Below are 18,974 nucleotides of genomic sequence, written 5' to 3' on the forward strand. Positions count from 1 at the left end.
TCACGTTAAATTTGACTGCCTTCATGACATGTGACCACCAGTGTGGTGGAAATACGGTCGCCGCAACAGCCCTACTCCTGCCTTTCATGTTCTGAATATGATTTATTTTTCTCAAAGGGTAAGGACTCAGTATCACTATAACTGTGTGGAATGCCTTAAATCAGCAGTGTCAAACTCATTCCATGGAGGCCAGAGTGTCTGCTGGTTTTTGCTTTTGCTTTACAATTAAGACCTAGACAACCAGATGAGGGGAGTTCCTTATTAATTATTGTTCTTAATTCATCAGTCAAGTACAAGGAAGGAGCGAAAACCCGCAGCCATTCGGCCCTCCATGGAATGAGATTGATCCTTACAAAATAAATGACCAGCCCTGTATGCATCGGTTCCACTTTGAACCTAAACAGCAAAAAATAACCCACTTTTATCGTTATTCAGAGAAAAAGATATGAAACCACGTAGCAGTCATTATTGAATTTAAATGTGGCAAATTGTCTCTATTTTCTGTTCCAAATACAGTAATTATCTTTCCTCTGTGTGCAGCGTGCTATGGAGCGATGACAATAGGGGATTAACAGGGTTTCTAATTCTCTTCCCAAATCCACTTTAGCTAGGCTAGTGAGTCTGCAGCTGAGCTGGGGTTTATAGCTAGTGAGTCTGACTTGGGGCTCAACTAGGTTTATATCCCTCTCACACCACTGAGCTACTTCTGGCTAAAAGGAAGAGAGGGGGGTTGAGGGAAGGTGAGAGGGGAGGGAAGGGAGGGCGGTTGAGAGAGGAGGGAAGGGGGAGGGAAAGAGACAAGGGGGTGAGGGAAGGGGGAGGGCAAGAGAGAAGGGGGTGAGGGAGGGAGGAAGGGCGAGAGAGGAGGGGGTGAGGGAGGGCAGAAGGGAAGGGGGGGCGAGGGAGAGAGGAAGAAAGGGGCGGAAGGGAGAGGAGGGAAGGGGGGCGGGACAGGAGAGGAGGAAAGGGGACGAGAGAGTGAGAGCGGAGGGAAGGGGGCGGGAGAGGAGAGGAGAGGAGGGAAGGGGGCATGCGGGCAGGAGAGGAGGGAAGGGACCGGTCGGGAGAGGAGAGGAGAGGGAAGGGGGGGGAGAGGAGAGGAGAGGAGAGGAGGGAAGGGGGCGGGAGAGGAGAGGAGGGAAGGGGGCGGGAGGGAGGGAGAGGAGGGAAGGGGCGGGAGGGGAGAGGAGAGGAGGGAAGGGGGCAGGCGGAAGAGGGGGAGGGAGGGTGAGAGAGCAGGGAAGGGAGGGCAAGAGAGGAGGGAAGGGGTAGGGAGGGCGAGAGAGATGGGAAAGGGGAGGGAGGGCGAGAGAGGAGAGGGGGTGCGGGAGAGGAGAGGAGGGAAGGGGGCAGGCGGGCGGGAGAGGAGGGAAGGGGGGGTGGGAGAGGAGAGGAGGGTAGGGGGCAGGTGGGCGGGAGAGGAGGGAAGGGGCGGGGGGGAGGAGGAGGTGGCAGGCGGGCAGGAGAGGAGAGGAGGGAAGGGGGCGGGAGAGGAGAGGAGGGTAGGGGGCAGGTGGGCGGGAGAGGAGGGAAGGGCGGGGGGGGAGGAGGAGTGGCAGGCGGGCAGGAGAGGAGAGGAGGGAAGGGGGTGGGAGAGGAGAGGAGGGTAGGGGGCAGGTGGGCGGGAGAGGAGGGAAGGGGCGGGGGGGAGGTGGCAGGCGGGCAGGAGAGGAGAGGAGGGAAGGGGGCGGGAGAGGAGAGGAGGGTAGGGGGCAGGTGGGTGGGAGAGGAGGGAAGGGGGCAGGCGGGAGAGTAGGGAAGGGGGCGAGCGGGAGAGGAGAGTAGGGAAGGGCGCGGGAGAGGAGAGGAGGGAAGGGGGCGAGCGGGAGAGGAGAGTAGGGAAGGGGGCGGGAGAGGAGAGGGAGGGAAGGGGGCGGGAGGGAGAGAGGAGGGAAGGAGGATGAGGTGGGAGAGGAGGAATGGATGGGGAGAGACAGAGAGAAGGGGATCATGACCCTGCCTGCTTTCTCCTCTGCAGTACTGACAGGTGGAAACCTGATGTACCAGGGTCATAATGTCTCTCCCCTGACACCCACACTTATAGGACCCGTTCACCTCTAGGTTGAGGACAGAGACTATAGGAACACTTTTCCTGCCAGCCAGGTAGAATACATCTACCTTCTTATCCCTCCTCCCTTCTTCTACTACCTTCTGAACCCTGAGAGTAGGGGCCAGATGGAGCGTTTAACGACTATCTAATTAGTCCTCAGGCTTTGACACTCCCTCACTGTCTCATGTGTTTTTCCTCCCTCTCCATAGACCTCACTATCAGTTAGCTTCAGATTGGGCAAAGGTGCACATAACTCAGTGTCCTATGTATGTAACAGATGTTGATCGTACTCTCCTTGCGTTGTGTTTTGTCCAAATAAATCCCCCCAGCCAGTGGTCCCAGTTGAGCATTATTTATTATCTGCTGTTGTTACATAGGAAACAGCACGTTACTTGTGCAGGGCTTGATGATGTTGATGGCTGTCGAGGGTATATTCTGTAGCATGAAAACAACTGTGTTAGCAGTGGGCTTATGTGACCAGCATGCTAGCTAACACACTTATATACAGCAATCATATACCAAAGCACATCCCAGAAAGCCCCTCAATCCCTAACAGGTACCATATACCCACACATGTATAAATCAGCAATGTACAGCAAACTTGTACGTACACATTGTAAAATACCTACCCCTTGCATCACATTTTCATTTGGATGAGACCTGACGTTCGCGATCTCCCCCTATCTGCAAGCGGGGCCAATCACAACATCATCGGAATTGTCATCGGAATTGAACCAACCAAGAAGAATGCTTGAACATTAAATACACCTTTCTTTAGAGGCAAGTGGAAACATAACCAACCCTGTTACATGTAGAGTTTGTATCCATGACCATGACATACATTGGGGTCAGAAAATATTGACACTTGACCAAGATGAGCAAAAATTACTGTATAAAATAAATCAGTAAAATACTTCTCTGTATTGAATGATTAAAAAAATTGGCAAATGATATTATTTTATACTAAGACAATTGCTCAGAGAAAGAGATTTGATTTAACAAGTAAAAAAAAAAATCTCAGATTGACACTGTTTTCAATACCACACCTTGCCAGGATAACTGCACTGAGTCTTTTTCTCAAATGTTTTATGAGTTGGAGAACACATTGGGAGGGATCTTAGACCATTCCTCCATACAGAATCTTTCCAGATCCTTGATATCCTTTGTCTGTGGTTAATGACTGCTCTCTTCAATTCAAACCACAGGTTTTCAAAGGGTTTGAAGTCCAACATTATTGACACCCTTGATAAAGATGAGCAGTTAGTGTAAAATAATATAACTTCCCAATGTTTTGCTCATCTTTATCAAGGGTATCGATCATTTCGGACCCCACTGTTATTCATCTTGAGAGATTGAGGTGTGTGTGTGTGTCAGGGTTCCCTCCGTAAGTAATGTGCTAGCCTGCAGGCTACCCCTGTGTTGCTCATCGGCGCTTCGATACACACACACACACACACACACACACACACACACACTGCTCTGTCACCACCATACATAAGACTGTCTGTCTATGCTCAGCCTTTCAGCCATTTGCCTATACGCGTGTGCATATGTGTGTGTGTGTTTGTGTACAGTTGTATGTGACTGTGATCCTAACACAAGGTGAGTGTGTTAGCCAGAACACCCTAGTTATGTGTCTTTTCCTCTGAGGGTGGTGGGAACATCTCTGGCTCTCAACCTCCCGGAAAGCTTCAACCAGGGAAACAGACCCAGAAATAATGATGCTGTACGGCCATGGACATTCTGAGACTCGGCTGGCGGCTTTTCTTCTCTTCATCATTATGTCGCCTGCCGCCTCTTGGCTGTGTGTGTGTGTGTGTGTGTGTCCCAGAGGAGCGCCATTAGTTGGATACGATCATGTCAAGTGTCTTTCTTCAAGAGACAAACATGTTTTAATCTGACAGCCAGCAGCATGTACTGTATATCTACATTTCAAAACATCACACAGCTAGTCGTGTGAAAACACTGGGGTATCATTACAGCACTCAGAACATGTCCTCACGATGTCCTCTCTATGTCCTTTCTCCTCTGTCTCCCTCTCTCTCTCGCCTTCTCTCTTTCGCCTGATCTCTCTCTCTCTCTCTCTCTCTCTCTCTCGCCTTCTCTCTCTCCTTCTCCTTCTTAGAGAGATGGTGAGGAGGTATTCTATCTCATAGACAAATTTCTGCCAAGGTCCCAGGGGTTGTGTTGGTTGTTGTAGGCAAAGATAGACCCATATGGAGGAGTAAGTTCACCTTAACCCACCCACCAAAGAAAGATTCTGATGAAAAAGTACAGTAGGCTCATTTCATGCTCTCAAATCTATAGACTACTTTATTGCAGAAAGAAAGTTCAAACACACACAATCCATACACAGACTTTCCAACCCCCATCACCCCAACACAACAGATGTCACAAAGTAGATTACAGTAACCTTACACTATTTCAGTTATGACCCTCACGTGACATAATAATATATGTCACAATATCAACTATAAGCATTTAATGAGTGTATAAGACGCACATCTTTTTATGACGCATGGAATGGTTGATGCTTTATACTGTTTCTTTACAGTAATGGAATTAATAGAGAAAAACAAATAAAAGGTATTACCTTTTAATCTGTACCCAAAAATCGTTCAATCAATAAAACAACCCAAAAAAGTAAATGCATGGTGCATTAGCGGTAAAAGAGTAAGACAGCTGACTCAAGCATCTGTTTTGATGCACTAAAGCCTATATGGGTCCCACAGCCATTCCAGGCAAAGCCAGTGAAATCCCCACATTGAAGAGGGTTACCCTCAGGGAAAAACCCACATCCACCTATACAGTAATGTTCAACATTACCACCTTTGGGTTTGACCCCAGAGCAGATGGCTGTGGCTGCCCGTTCATGGTTTATGGCTCTGAAACTGATGAAGCCTCCTTCAATCTCCCCTCCAGAGTAAGGGCCGTATAAATGTTTGGTAGACTCTTTGTCCCCAAGGTCATACACTATGGGAATGGAGGGTCCATTGTCGGACAGGTGTGCACCAATGTTGTACTCGACCGGGTAGCTGTGTAAGAGTTGGTACAGGTTTCCCCCATACAGATGGAGGAAGTGCCTGTCAGTGTGGTAGCGCATGATGGCGGCCAGGTTCCAGTGGTTGACCGGAGTGTTGTTGGGAACATGCCACACCGACATGTCTTCTGGTTCGATGTCGTAGTAGCCAGGATTCTTAAAGTCGTCGTCCGTGGCTGCCTCCACTGGTCCGAAAGTCTTCCTGTTTGCCCAGTTGCCTTCTCCTTGTGGCCAGTTGGCGTTGTTGCCCTACTGGCTGGTCCAACGATCGCCCACCGTGCACTTCCCATAGATGTTGTCTTCATGCACGCTTGCCACCAGAGTCCAGCCACCACCCGCTGTGGTCATGTCGCAGAAGGTCTGGTAGACCACCCCAGTAGACCACCCCAGTAGCTGTGGTCAGGTAGTACAGGCCGTTCTCAGTTTGACCATATTTATCCTTAACTTCCTTGCAGTTTCTGGCATTGAACTGAGCCCTATTTCTCAACTCATTAACTGTGACAACTTTTGGAGCACTTGCCTGCCCAACCTTCTTTACAGAATCAAGTGCTGAAGTGGTGGTGCATGTCTGAAGTAGCATCAGTAGAGGGATCGGCAGCAGAAAATCCTGGTACATCATGTCTGTTGTAGTGAGGTTTCAGTGAGGATCTGTTGAACCTTTTGCTTTCTTGAGGTACTTATATGTTAAGTCCTTGGCAATGCTCCAAATTCAATGTTTGATAAAGCACATGTGTTTTTAACAATGACATGCCTGACAAATGTGGTCATTTGCACTCATAGTCGAACAGATCTTTGCATACCTTGTGTGCAGAGATGAATAAAACACTGTGATGTGATCATTTAGGACAGTCCACATTAAACCAACATGTAGGCAGCAGTAATTTAATTTTCCTACATGAATATATCAACCAACAATATTTTTCTGACAATTTCTTTTAAGGTGCATATATTAGCCACTAATTAGTATTTTATAAGTGTATATACAAGTAGCTAATAAGGTCTTTATTATATCTTGTTAGCAATAGATTAGGCCTTTTATTAAAGGTGCAATATGCAGAAATGGCTCAGCTGCTGGTTTCAAAAAATTCGAATAGTTTGCCTAATTTCAGTTTATGTGAGAAAACAAGCAGTCATTGTGTAGAGAATCATTGTACCGTCTAAACCATAACCAAAAAAGAAAGTTTAGAATGGGGAAAAATATAAATACCACACATAAAACAGATCTACGCTTCTTATACTTGCTTTCAATGCGAATTACAGATCTATAACTCATATATCTATGTGAATTTGGCCCGGCGGCCGCCGAAAAATTTATATATTGCAGCTTTAAGTATTTTTCTTTTTCAATCATGTGTTACTGGCCAATCCTTAATAAGCTCATTATTAGTCATAATAGAGACATATTAGGATTTAAAAAGGGGCAAGTTACACAACAAACATACTCTTAGTAAGCTGTCTCAATGTGGGACTAATAAGGACACAGTGCCTTAAAAAGGTGCTCCCTTTTCTAAAGTGTAACCATGTTTTTACTTGCAAAAATATTGTCCAGAAATGACCTCATTGGACAGAATGGGTCACACCTCCCCACACCCATGAGCAAAAGCATGTAATGTTTGTGTGAAACAAAGGATTTGTGTAGTATCATGAAATAAGACATTGATTCACATTACAGTGCATTCGGAAAGGATTCAGACCCCTTCACTTTATTCACATTTTGTTACATTACAGCCTTCTTTTAAAATGGATAAAAAAATAAAAAAATCCCTGATCAATCTACACACAATACCCTATAATGTCAATGTCAAATATTTACATAAGTATTCTGGATAATTACTCAGTACTTTGTTGAAGCACCTTCGGCAGCGATTACAACCTCGAGTCTCCTTGGGTTTGACTCTACAAGCTTGGCACACCTTTATTTGGGGAGTTTCTCCCATTCTTCTCTGCAGATCAAGCTGTCAGGTTTGATGGGGAGCATCGCTGTTCATGCATTTTCTTCCTCATCAATCTGCACACAATACCCCGTAATGACAAAGCAAAAACAGGTTTTTAGAAATGTTTGCAAATGTTTTGAGAATAAAAAACATATCCTATTTACATAAGTATTCAGACCCTTTGCTATGAGACTCGAAATTGAGCTCAGGTGCATCCTGTTTCTATAGATCATCCTTAAGATGTTTCTACAACTTAATTGAAGTCCGCCTGTGGTAAATTAAATTGATTGGACATGATTTGGAAAGGCACATACATTTGTCAGAGCAAAAACCAAGCAGTGAGGTTGAAAGAGATGTCCATAGACCTCCAAGACAGGGTTGTGTCAAGGCACAGATCTGGGATAGAGTACTAAAATGTATGCAGCATTGACGGTCCCCAAGAACACAGTGGCCTCCATCATTCTTAAATGGAAGAAGTTTGGAACCACCAAGACACTTCTTAGAGCTGGCCGCCCAGCCAAACTGAGCAATCGGGGGAGAAGGGCCTTGGTCAGGTAGGTGACCAGGAACCCGATGGTCACTCTGACAACACTCCAGAGTTCGTCTGTGGAGATGGGAGAACCTTCCAGAAGGACGATCATCTCTGCAGCACTCCACCAATCAGTCAATATGGTAGAGTGGCCAGACGGAAGCCACTCCTCAGTAAAAGGCACATGGCAACCCGCTTGGAGTTTGCCCAAAGGCACCTAAAGGTCTCTCAGACCATGAGAAACACGATTCTCTGGTCTGATGAAACCAATATTGAACTCTTTGGCCTGAATGCCTAGCATCATGTCTGGCGGAAACCAGGCCCGCTCTCATCACCTGGCCAATACCATCCCTACGGTGAAGTGTGGAGGTAGCATCATGCTGTTTTTCAGCGGCAGGGACTGGGAGTCTAGTAAGGATCGAGGGAAAGATGAAGGGAACAAAGTACAAAGAGATCCTTAATGAAAACCTGCTCCAGAGCCCTCGGGATCTCAGACTGGGATAAAGGTTCTCCGTCCAACAGCACAATGACCCTAAGCACACAGCCAAGACAACACAAGATTGGCATCAGGACAAATCTCTGAATGTCCTTGAGTCGCCCAGCCAGAGCCTGGACATGAACCCGATCTAACATCTCTGGAGAGACCTGAAAATATCTGTACAGCGATGCTCCCCATCCAACCTGACAGAGTGTGATCTGCAGAGAAGAATGGGAGAAACTCCCCAAATACAGGTGTGCCAAGCTTGTAGTGTCATACCCAAGAAGTCTCGAGTCTGTAATCGCTGCCAAAGGTGCTTCAACAAAGTACTGAGTAAATATTCTGAATACTTACAGTATGTAAATGTGATATTTCAGTTTGTTCTTTTCTTTGTTTTTTTTCTTCAAAAAAACTTCTTTGACATTGTGGGGTGTTGTGTGTAGATTGATGAGGGGAAAAAATGATTTAATCAATTTTAGAATAAGGTTGTAACGTAACAATATGTGGGAAAAGTTAAGGGGTCTGAATATTTTCCAAATGCACTGTATATCATATACGTGTGAAAATTAGCAACTGAACGTCCATAGTGTATATCTTTCAATCACATCCCTTACAGAAATAATAGGCTTCTACGCAAACAGTTGTGGCAAACCTTTGGGCAATTTGTCTCAAATTTGCGGCAAGCTCACATTTTCACATGCAAATTCGTTTTGTGGCCAAATGTTGCAGTACATATACATATTCTGGAAAACTTGTGGCGAACATTCTACTGTTTGCTGCAAATGTGCCTCAAAATCAGTATGAATATGCAAATTAGATAAGGTTTTTGGTTATTGTGTGTTAACATTGAAATGTTGTATCAACATAAACAAAATCACAACTTTAAATGAATTTCTCTGAGAAAAGAAACAAAACATACTAATGTAGTAAATATACTAAACAACGTGTTCAATGTCTTAACAGATAAAAAATAAATCCTATACAACTTGAAATCATCAGCATGGTAATGAAGAAAAGAGCAAGGACGGGATATTTCCCAAATAAATTGTTTATTTAATCTTTTTTATGTAGCTACAACATTTACTTGAGAGAAATGTGAACACTCTGGCATGTTGACCTTAGGATGTTTAAAGGGACAACTATAAAATGATTTACATGAGCCAAGTGTTAACTGAGCAATAGATTTCAACCAATGGGAGTTTAAAAGAAAATTAACAAAATGTAAATAATTAAAACAAAAACTAAATCAAACCCAGTTCATAAGTATTGCCTTTGTGAGTGAACTTTGGAAATTACGGCCCTGTGGAAGTACAACGCTTGTTGAATGCATGAATTGAAACAATCAGAAAACACAAAACATACGAAATTAGGATACTGAAAACATTTTATTTTGGCAACTTAAAAAAGGAAGTAATAGACTTATGCCTAATATGGAAATTCATAATGTTTTTTCAAAATGAATTATTGTTACACTCTAAAACATGCTGCATTAAAAATAACCCAATTTGGGTCATTTTGACAACACAACGCTGGGTCAATATTGGACAAACACAGTATTGGGTTAATTCATAAGGTGAATGCACCAATCTGTAAGTCGCTCTGGATAAGAGCGTCTGCTAAATGACTTAAATGTAAATGTAATTCAACCCAGTAGGGTTGGGTTGTCCTTCTAAAGTAGTGCCTTGCGTTGAGCGCTTGACCCAGCTGCTAGGTAAATTCGACCATATTATTGCTGGGTTAAAACAACCCAGTGTGTTGCATTGTGACAAACCCAGAACATTGGGTTGGGGGATTGACCCAGCACCTGGGTAATTTATGTAATCATTGGTTTATTTTCAGTGTAATTCTCATTTTAATTTTGCTTATATATGTTTGCCTTCTCTACCATCCCACCCTCTCATTTTCCTACACACAACCAAGATACAATATTGAATGTCAAATAATGAATTTGTATTGCCTGCATTTCAGAACATCAGAGCATTTTTTAAATAGCCAATTTAAACAAAGCCCTATGTGTCATTTCATAAAACAAGATTTCATAATAGGATTGATGATTAAAATGTCTTTATATGATTTCATCAACCAAACAGTCCAAACATCAGACTAAAGCCTCAGCTGAACTTGATGTTCACACTCAGATTGCAATCTGAGGAAAACACACGTGCGTGTAAAGCCCAAATCGGGCGGAGAAACGGCGTCAACAGCGTCAAAATGTGCACACAAGAGTAGAGCGTGTCAATTCCCATGCACTGTGTAGCATATGCCAACTTAATGGTCATGAGAATCCAGTTGTGTTTGTGATGTTCGCTATGTAGCCCTTTTGAATTATTGTTGTGTGTTCCATTTATTTGGGGAGTTATGCATAACAGAATTTGGAACGCTGTTCCTTTCATTCAAGGTTTACAAATGCTATCATCTAATTTCCCCATCTATCTCCCTATGCCTATCCACCATTTAAACGTGCAGGCAAGTCATTGAAGGATTTTCTGGTCTCTTCGAAGCTGTGTCGGAATGTCTTCCTGACAATCTTGTAGACTGGTGTTGGGAGGTCCACTGGCAGAAGTCTTATTAACGCCATGTCACCTTGTGTATCTTAAGAGAATGTTTAGTGAATAATTTCATTGTTTCAAAATTCATGTGCATCTAAGGCACCATCAGCAGGGTCATTTCAAACTATACCTGCACTTTGAAGAGAAAGATCTTGGGCCTGCTACTCTCGGCTGGCAAAGTTTTTTTTTTTTGTCCTTGGAGACAGCGATCCAGTTCTCAGTGAGTTTCCCCAGGCAGTCCAGGTTTAAATTGGAGAAGTTCTGAGCAATCTGTAGTAAAGTGGACAAACAATTACTTTTTAATCATTAGTCTGGTGCATCAGTGCATTGATAATGAAGGGGGCTGTGCTTTTACTATTTGGCTCTCTGTCTTTCACACTCAAACACCCACACGCACAGACACACTGAGCCCCTGAGCGCCGCCCCTTTCTATTACAATGGTTGGATTTTCTAATCCAAACAATGAGGTCTCAACCCAGAGGAGAAAGAAATCATTTGAGAGAACCAATCAAACCCCGTTGCACAATTGATGAGCGAATATTGCATTTAACAAACAGCCTCATTTCCAGACCAGTGTGTTCACAGCTCTCCCTGCGGTGTGAGTCACGTGGTTTCCGTCAGCCAGGCTAGTTAATCACAGCAAACAGAATCAAATTCAAGTCTTAATGTTTTTGTTAAAAAAAATACCCACCATGCCTGGAGTATCCAGCAGAGGCAGATACTCTCGTACTCTCGACTGTCTTGTCCCCATTCTGTCTGGTCCACTGAGCCCTCTGGATTGCGGTGTCCTTCAGGTACTCCGCAACATGGATTGCTGGCCAGATGTTGTTCTTTAGCCACTTGGGTTACCTGGGCTGCCCTCTCACATTTGACACTGTTGTGAGCACAAAGTATTCAATGAATTATACATTCCTTATACCAATCAGTTTTCAAAATTCACAACAAATCTTTCAACGTGTACCTGGCAACACCCGGCTACTGCTCAAACTTGGTGTGTCGCTTGGGGTTTCCACAGTCCTATGTATTCACGTGTGTCCCGGGGACCTCCCCTTGTGTATGAAAAGGGTGGCGTTTACTCACTGCGTGTAAGTATTTTATGTTCTTCTTTAACTTCAGGCTATAGTCGAGTCGTCCAAAAGCAAGAGCGTTTCCTGGTCTATCTCCTCCACTACAATCAGAACGGTGTGGGGGACTGCCTAAATCCACATCTTCAGCTCCCGTGGAGCAGTTGTTGTTAACTGCCTCGCTCAAGGACAGAAGATTTTGAAGTGGCTTCATGGTTCTAAGAGGCTCTGATGAAGTTAGGTCTTTCAAGTTTCCGTTAAGGTACTATTGGTTATCAATGACAATGTGGAAGACGTGCAAGTAGTTTCTGATTTACACTGGGTCAATAAAAAACTGTTTTGTTTTTCCCCACTTCTCTGTCCACTCACTCTCAAAAAGGAATTTCTCAGTTTTACTTACCCTCAAACTTTGGAATATGAGGCTAGGTTCCACTCATTGAGCGTATCCTTTACAAAGCTGTCCATTGACCTTGACAGATTTATTTTTTTAAAGATAGCTAGCTATACTAACTTAGCTACATCAAATTTAAGGTGAGCTCTAACTACAGATAGAACAATGCTTTGCTCAAAGGTTACTGTTGACTCATCCCATTCTGTACAAATGTACGCAACCGCGACATTCAAACGAGGCTGCAATGAAAACTAATGGGACTGTAGCGACTGTGTTGGCATCAACATCTGGGGTGTGAACTACACTTCTATTCAAGCGTTGATTGACATGGTAATGGCCCAATAGTATTGGAGAAAAGTTGACAAAACAGACACCTCCGATGCTGTATTTCAAATTGTGATGTGTGATGACATAACGTACAGCACGCATAATGCTACTAAGCCTCTCTCCACCAGCCTCTCTCGCAGATCCAAAATAAGAAAGGGACAGGGTAAGGGGGGATACCTAGTCAATTGTACAACTGAATGCGTTCATTTTTTGTGTGTCATCTCTGCAAGCCAACATGACTCTCAAAAGCCGCGACAGCCGCTGTCTTCTTCTGAAGATAACTTTAGACCTGCCTGAAAAACCCGATTCAAACTTGACACAAACCTTCAAATAGGTATGTAATGACACATTATATAAACTCTTTGTAGTGTTTTATTTTCATTGTAGAGGTGATAAATTGGGGGTGGGGTGAAAAAAGATTTATCTCTCCCTTTTCCCTTGACCCTGCGTGCAATGAACGCAAGAGAAGTGACACAATTTCACCTGGTTAATATTACCTGCTAACCTGGATTTCTTTTAGCTAATTATACAGGTTTAAAAATATATACTTCTGTGTATTGATTTTAAGAAAGGCATTGATGTTTATGGTTAGGTACACATTGTAACAACGATATGCACCGCATCGATTATATGCAACGCAGGACACGCTAGATAAACTAGTAATATCATCAACCATGTGTAGTTAACTAGTGATTATGATTGATTGATTGTTTTTTATAAGATAGCTAGCAACTTACATTGGCTTACTGCATTCACATAACAGGCAGTCTCCTCGTGAAGTGCAATGTAATCAGGTGGTTAGAGCGTTGGACTAGTTAACTGTAAGGTTGCAAGATTGAATCCCCCGAGCTGATAAGGTAAAAATCTGTCGTTCTGCCCCTGAACGAGGCAGTTAACCCACCGTTCCTAGGCAGTCATTGAAAATAAGAATGTGTTCTTAACTGACTTGCCCAGTTAAATAAAGATTAAATAAAGGTGTAAAAAAAACAACAACAAAAAACTGCCAAATCGGTGTCCAAAAATCCCGATTTCCGATTGTTATGAAAATGTGAAATCGGCCCTAATTAATCGGCCATTACGATTAATCGGTCGACCTCTAGCGCTGATGCGTCCTCCTCGCAATACAACCTCTTCCAACACCACTGGTAGGGGAAGGGTATCCATCTGCAAAAGTTAAGTTTTGCTTTGATGTCAAATGAACTCCTATTGTTGCAACCTTAGCTGTTGTGCTAGCTAACATGCTATTGAACCGTGAGACTAGCATTTTGACATGCATATTGGTATGAAAAGACATCAACACATTCACCTAAAAATACGTGTTTAGGCAAATCGTTAGTTAGCTAGCTAGCATATTAATTGTTTAAAAATATGATAGCTATTGTAAGCTAGCTAAACACTAGCCAGTCAGTGGTACTGACAAATTGAAACTGGTATTAACAACATTTATTTGACTCTATCCCATAAAACATGACATCGTTAACTAGGAATCATTTAGCTAATAAATGTAAAAGTTTATTAGGAACTTTAATAAGTTAGACACTCACCAGAAAGCTTTGGTAGGTAGCAAACTAACTAAACTCAGCAAAAAAATAAAACTGTTTCAGGACCCTGTCTTTTTCAGGACCCTGTCTTTCAAAGATAATTCATAAAAATTCAAATAACTTCACAGATCTTCATTGTAAAGGGTTTAAACACCGTTTCCCATGCTTGTTCAATGAACCATAAACAATCAATGAACATGCACCTGTGGAACGGTCGTTAAGACACTAACAATTTACAGACGGTAGGCAATTAAGGTCACAGTTATGAAAACATGACACTAAAGAGGCCTTTCTACTGACTCTGAAAAACACCAAAAGAAAGATGCCCAGGGTCCCTGCTCATCTGTGTGAAAGTGCCTTAGGCATGCTGCATTGAGGCATGAGGACTGCAGATGTGGCCAGGGCAATAAATTGCAATGTCCGTACTGTGAGACGCCTAAGACAGCACTACAGGGAGACAGGACGGACAGCTGATCGTCCTCGCAGTGGCAGACCACGTGTAACAACGCCTGCACAGGACCGGTACATCCGAACTTCACACCTGCGGGACAGGTACAGTATGGCAACAACAACTGCCCGAGTTACACCAGGAACGCACAATCTCTCCATCAGTGCTCAGACTGTCCGCAATAGGCTGAGAGAGGCTGGACTGAGGGCTTGTAGGCCTGTTGTAGTAAGGCAAGTGGTCACAAAACCCTCCGTCGCTGGAACAGACAGGACTGGCAAGAAGTGCTCTTCACTGACGAGTCACGGTTTTGTCTCACCAAGGGTGATGGTCGGATTCACGTTTATCGTCAAAGGAATGAGCGTTACACCAAGGCCTGTACTCTGGAGCTGGATCGATTTGGAGGTGGAGGGTCCGTCATAGTCTAGGGTGGTGTGTCACAGCATCATCGGACGGAGCTTGTTGTCATTGCAGGCAATCTCAACGCTGTGTGTTACAGGGAAGATATCCTCCTCCCTCATGTGGTACCCTTCCTGCAGGCTCATCCTGACATGACCCTCCAGCATGACAATGCCACCAGCCATATTGCTCGTTCTGTGCGTGATTTCCTGCAAGACAGGAATGTCAGTGTTCTGCCATGGCCAGCAAAGAGCCCGCATCTCAATCCCATTGAGCACGTCTGGGACTTGTTGGATGGGAGAGTGAGGGCTAAGGCCATCCCCCCCAGAAACGACCGGGAACTTGCAGGTGTCTTGGTGGAAGAGTGGGGTAACATCTCACAGCAAGAACTGGCAAATCTGGTGCAGTCCATGAGGAGGACATGTACTGCACCCCTCCTTTGTTCAGGGACACATTATTCCATTATTTCATTATTCCATTTCTGTTAGTCACATGTCTGTTGAACTTGTTAAGTTTATGTCTCAGTTGTTGAATCTTGTTATGTTCATACAAATATTTACACATGTTAAGTTTGCTGAAAATAAACGCAGTTGACAGTGAGAGGATGTTAATTTAGCTGAGTTTAGATAGCTTGGTTTCCATTTTCCAACAGATTTTCCTAATCCGCCTGATTGGTCATCAACAGTTACTGGTCTCTGATCTTGTGTTCACCAGAAGTAGCTTCTGGTAAACTGTTTGCCACTAGTGGCAATGAATATTGTTGCCACAGGTTTGCTACAGATTCAAATAGAATCTTGAGAGAATTGTCTGCAGGAATAAAAACTCTGGCGAACTGTTTTCCACTAATTGCAATAAATATTATTGTTGCCAAATGTTCAAATCAAATTGCATTTGTCACATACACATGGTTAGCAGATGTTAATGCGAGTGTAGCGAAATGCTTGTGCTTCTAGGTCCGACAATGCAGTAATAACCAACGAGTAATCTAACCTAACAATTCCAAAACTACTACCTTATACACACAAGTGTAAAGGGATAACAGATATGTACATAAAGATATATGAATGAGTGATGGTACACAACGGCATAGGCAAGATGCAGGAGATGGTATCGAGTACAGTACATACATATGAGATGAGTAATGTAGGATATGTAAACAAAGTGGCATAGTTTAAAGTGGCTAGTGATACATGTATTACATAAAGATGCAGGAGATGATATAGAGTACAGTATATACATATACACATGAGATGAGTAATGTAGGGTATGTAAGCATTATATTAAGTAGCATTGTTTAAAGTGGCTAGTGATATATTTTTACTTCAATTTCCATCAATTTCCATTATTAAAGTGGCTGGAGTTGAGTCAGTGTGTTGGCAGCAGCCACTCAATGTTAGTGGTATATAACACATATGGTATATAACACATATGCAAACTCTCCATTACTGAACCATAAGCTAATCAAATACAAAGGATTGTTTTAGCATCACTGTCCAAGTACATATACTGGCAGCAAGTCCTAATACATACTGTAACGGACATTCTTATGTTTGAGGTTTTAGGCTGGGTTTTTGTATAAACACTTTGTGACATCTGCTGATGTAAAAAGGGAAATGGGCTTTATAAATACATTCGATTTTAATTGATGTTCCCAGGAAATTAGAGAGTAATGTACTTAAAGTGTTGTGTTGATATGGTGCCGGCTATTCTCATCCCCTGTTCAAACGCAAATAACACATACGTACAAACTCTCCCACACTGAACCATATGCTAAACAAATGCATAGGCTAATCAAATGCAAACGCTCCCTCACTGAACCATAGGCTAATCAAATACATATACTTGCAGCAAGTCCTAATACATAGTGGACATTCTTATTTAAAGATACACTATGGAAGTGTATTATTTCATGAAACTATACAAATCCTGTGTTTCAGGAACATTCTTTGAGTTTTCTAAGAGGGATTCTTGTGTAACTTGCTCTTTATTAAATACTAATGTCTTCATTATGACTAACAATGAGGTTATTAAGGACCGGCCAGTAACACATTACTTATAATGTTTGAATAATAAAACTTAATAAATGCCTTATTAGCTACTTGTATACACACTTATAAACTACAAATTGGCCTATGTGCACCTTAAAATGACTTACCAATATTTTTACCGGCTATTTTTACCGGCTATTTTACCAACTATCTGGTAAGAGTGGCGTGTTTTTTTTGGATGGTCTATATCGTACATGTTTAACCAGCTGCATTATTTCATCTGCAGATAGATATTCAGACACTATACACTATAGCTTAGTCTTTCCCCTAGTTTATTTTTCAGGCGCGGAGCAAAGACCCCCCCCATCCCCGTGGCACCAAAATTGTGAATGGTAACCAATAGAAGCCAAAGTCTTTGAAACAGGAGATTATCACTTACTGGAAGAGCTCGGCTTTGTTTGTTTGGAACGTTCGTTGTTTAAAAGTATTTTGGAAAGTTATTGGTGTATTTTATTTATTTAGTTTTATGTAACCTTTATTTAACTAGGCAAGTCAGTTCATAACAAATTCTTACTTACAATGACTGCCTACCAAGGCAAAAGGCCTCCTGCGGTGACGTGGGCCTGGGATTAAAAAAATAAATACAACATAAATATAGGACAAAACACACATCACAACAAGAGAGACACAACACTACAAAAAGAGAGACCTAAGGCGGCAACATAACAGCAAAACATGACAACACAACACGGTAGCAGCACAAAATATGGTACAAACATGATTTGGCAAAGTCAAAAGCACAAAGGTCAAGAAGGTAGAGACAACAATATATCATACAAGGCAGCCACAACTGTCAGTACGAGTGTCCATGACTGAGTGTTTGAATGAAGAGATTGAGATAAAACTGTCCAGTTTGAGTGTTTGTTGCAGTTCGTTCCAGTCGCTAGTCGCAGCGAACTGAAAAGAGGAGCGACCCAGGGATGTGTGCGTTGGGGACATTTAACAGAATGTGATGTGTCCTATAAGGCAGAATGGGTGTTGTATGTGGAGGATGAGGGCTGCAGTAGATATCTCAGATAGGGGGGAGTGAGGCCTAAGAGGGTTTTAGAAATAAGCATCAACCAGTGGGTCTTGCGCTGGGTATACAGAGATGACCAGTTTACAGAAGAGTATAGAGTGCAGTGATGTGTCCTATAAGGAGCATTGGTGGAAAATCTGATGGCCAAATGGCAAAGAACATTTAGCTGTTCGAGAGCACCCTTACCTGCCGATCTATAAATTATGTCTCCGTAATATAGCATGGGTAGGATGGTCATCTGATTCAGGGTTAGTTTGGCAGCTGCGGTGAAAGAGGAGCAATTACGATAGAGGAAACTAAGTCTAGATTTAACTTTAACCTGCAGCTTTGATATGTGCTGAGAGAAGGACAGTGCACCGTATTGCCATACTCCCAAGTACTTGTATGAGGTGACTACCTCAAGCTCTAAACCCTCAGAGGTAGTAATAACACCTGTGGGAAGAGGGGCATTCTTCTTACCAAACCACATTACCTTTTGTTTTGGAGGTGTTCAGAACAAAGTTAAGAGTAGAGAAAGCTGTTGGACACTAAGAAAGCATTGTTGGAGAGCATTTAACACAAAATCCGGGAAGGGGCCACCAGAGTATAAGACTGTATCATCTGTATATAAATGGGTGAGAGAGCTTCCTACTGCCTGAGCAATGTTCTTGATGTAAATTGAGAAGAGCGTGGGGCCTAGTATTGAGCCTTGGGGTACTCCCTTGGTGACAGGCAGTGGCTGAGACAGCATATTTTCTGAATTTATACACTGCACACTTTGAGAGAGGTAGTTAGCCAACCAGACCAAAGACCCCTCAGTGACCCCAATACTCCTTAGCCGGCCCACAAGAATGGAATGGTCTACCGTATCAAAAGCTATGGCCAAGTTAATAAAAATAGCAGCACAATATTGCTTAGAATCAAGGGTAATGGTGACATCATTGAGGACCTTTAAGGTTGCAGTGACACATCCATAACCTGAGCGGAAACCAGATTGCATACCCGAGAGAATACTATAGACATCAACAAAGCCAGTCAGTTGATTATTGACAAGTTTTTCAAACACTTTTGAAAAACAAGGCAAATTAGAAACAGGGCTATAACAGTTAGGATAAGCTTGATATCCCCTTTAAATAAAGGATGAACTGTGGCTGCCTTCCAAGCAATGGGAACCTCCCCAGA

General features: G+C 43.0%; 1 protein-coding gene and 1 pseudogene across 9 annotated transcripts in view; one reads left to right on the plus strand and one right to left on the minus strand.

Moving 5' to 3' along the window:
* Positions 1 to 18,974, plus strand: part of LOC115132127 (receptor-type tyrosine-protein phosphatase U-like) — a 310,999-nt gene that overhangs the window by 33,472 nt on the left and 258,553 nt on the right. The gene's annotated exons all lie outside the window — the stretch shown is intronic.
* Positions 4,710 to 5,709, minus strand: LOC135572372 (intelectin-like; annotated as a pseudogene).

Source organism: Oncorhynchus nerka, linkage group LG7, assembly GCF_034236695.1.
Source record: "Oncorhynchus nerka isolate Pitt River linkage group LG7, Oner_Uvic_2.0, whole genome shotgun sequence".
Classification (NCBI taxonomy): Eukaryota; Metazoa; Chordata; class Actinopteri; order Salmoniformes; family Salmonidae; genus Oncorhynchus; species Oncorhynchus nerka.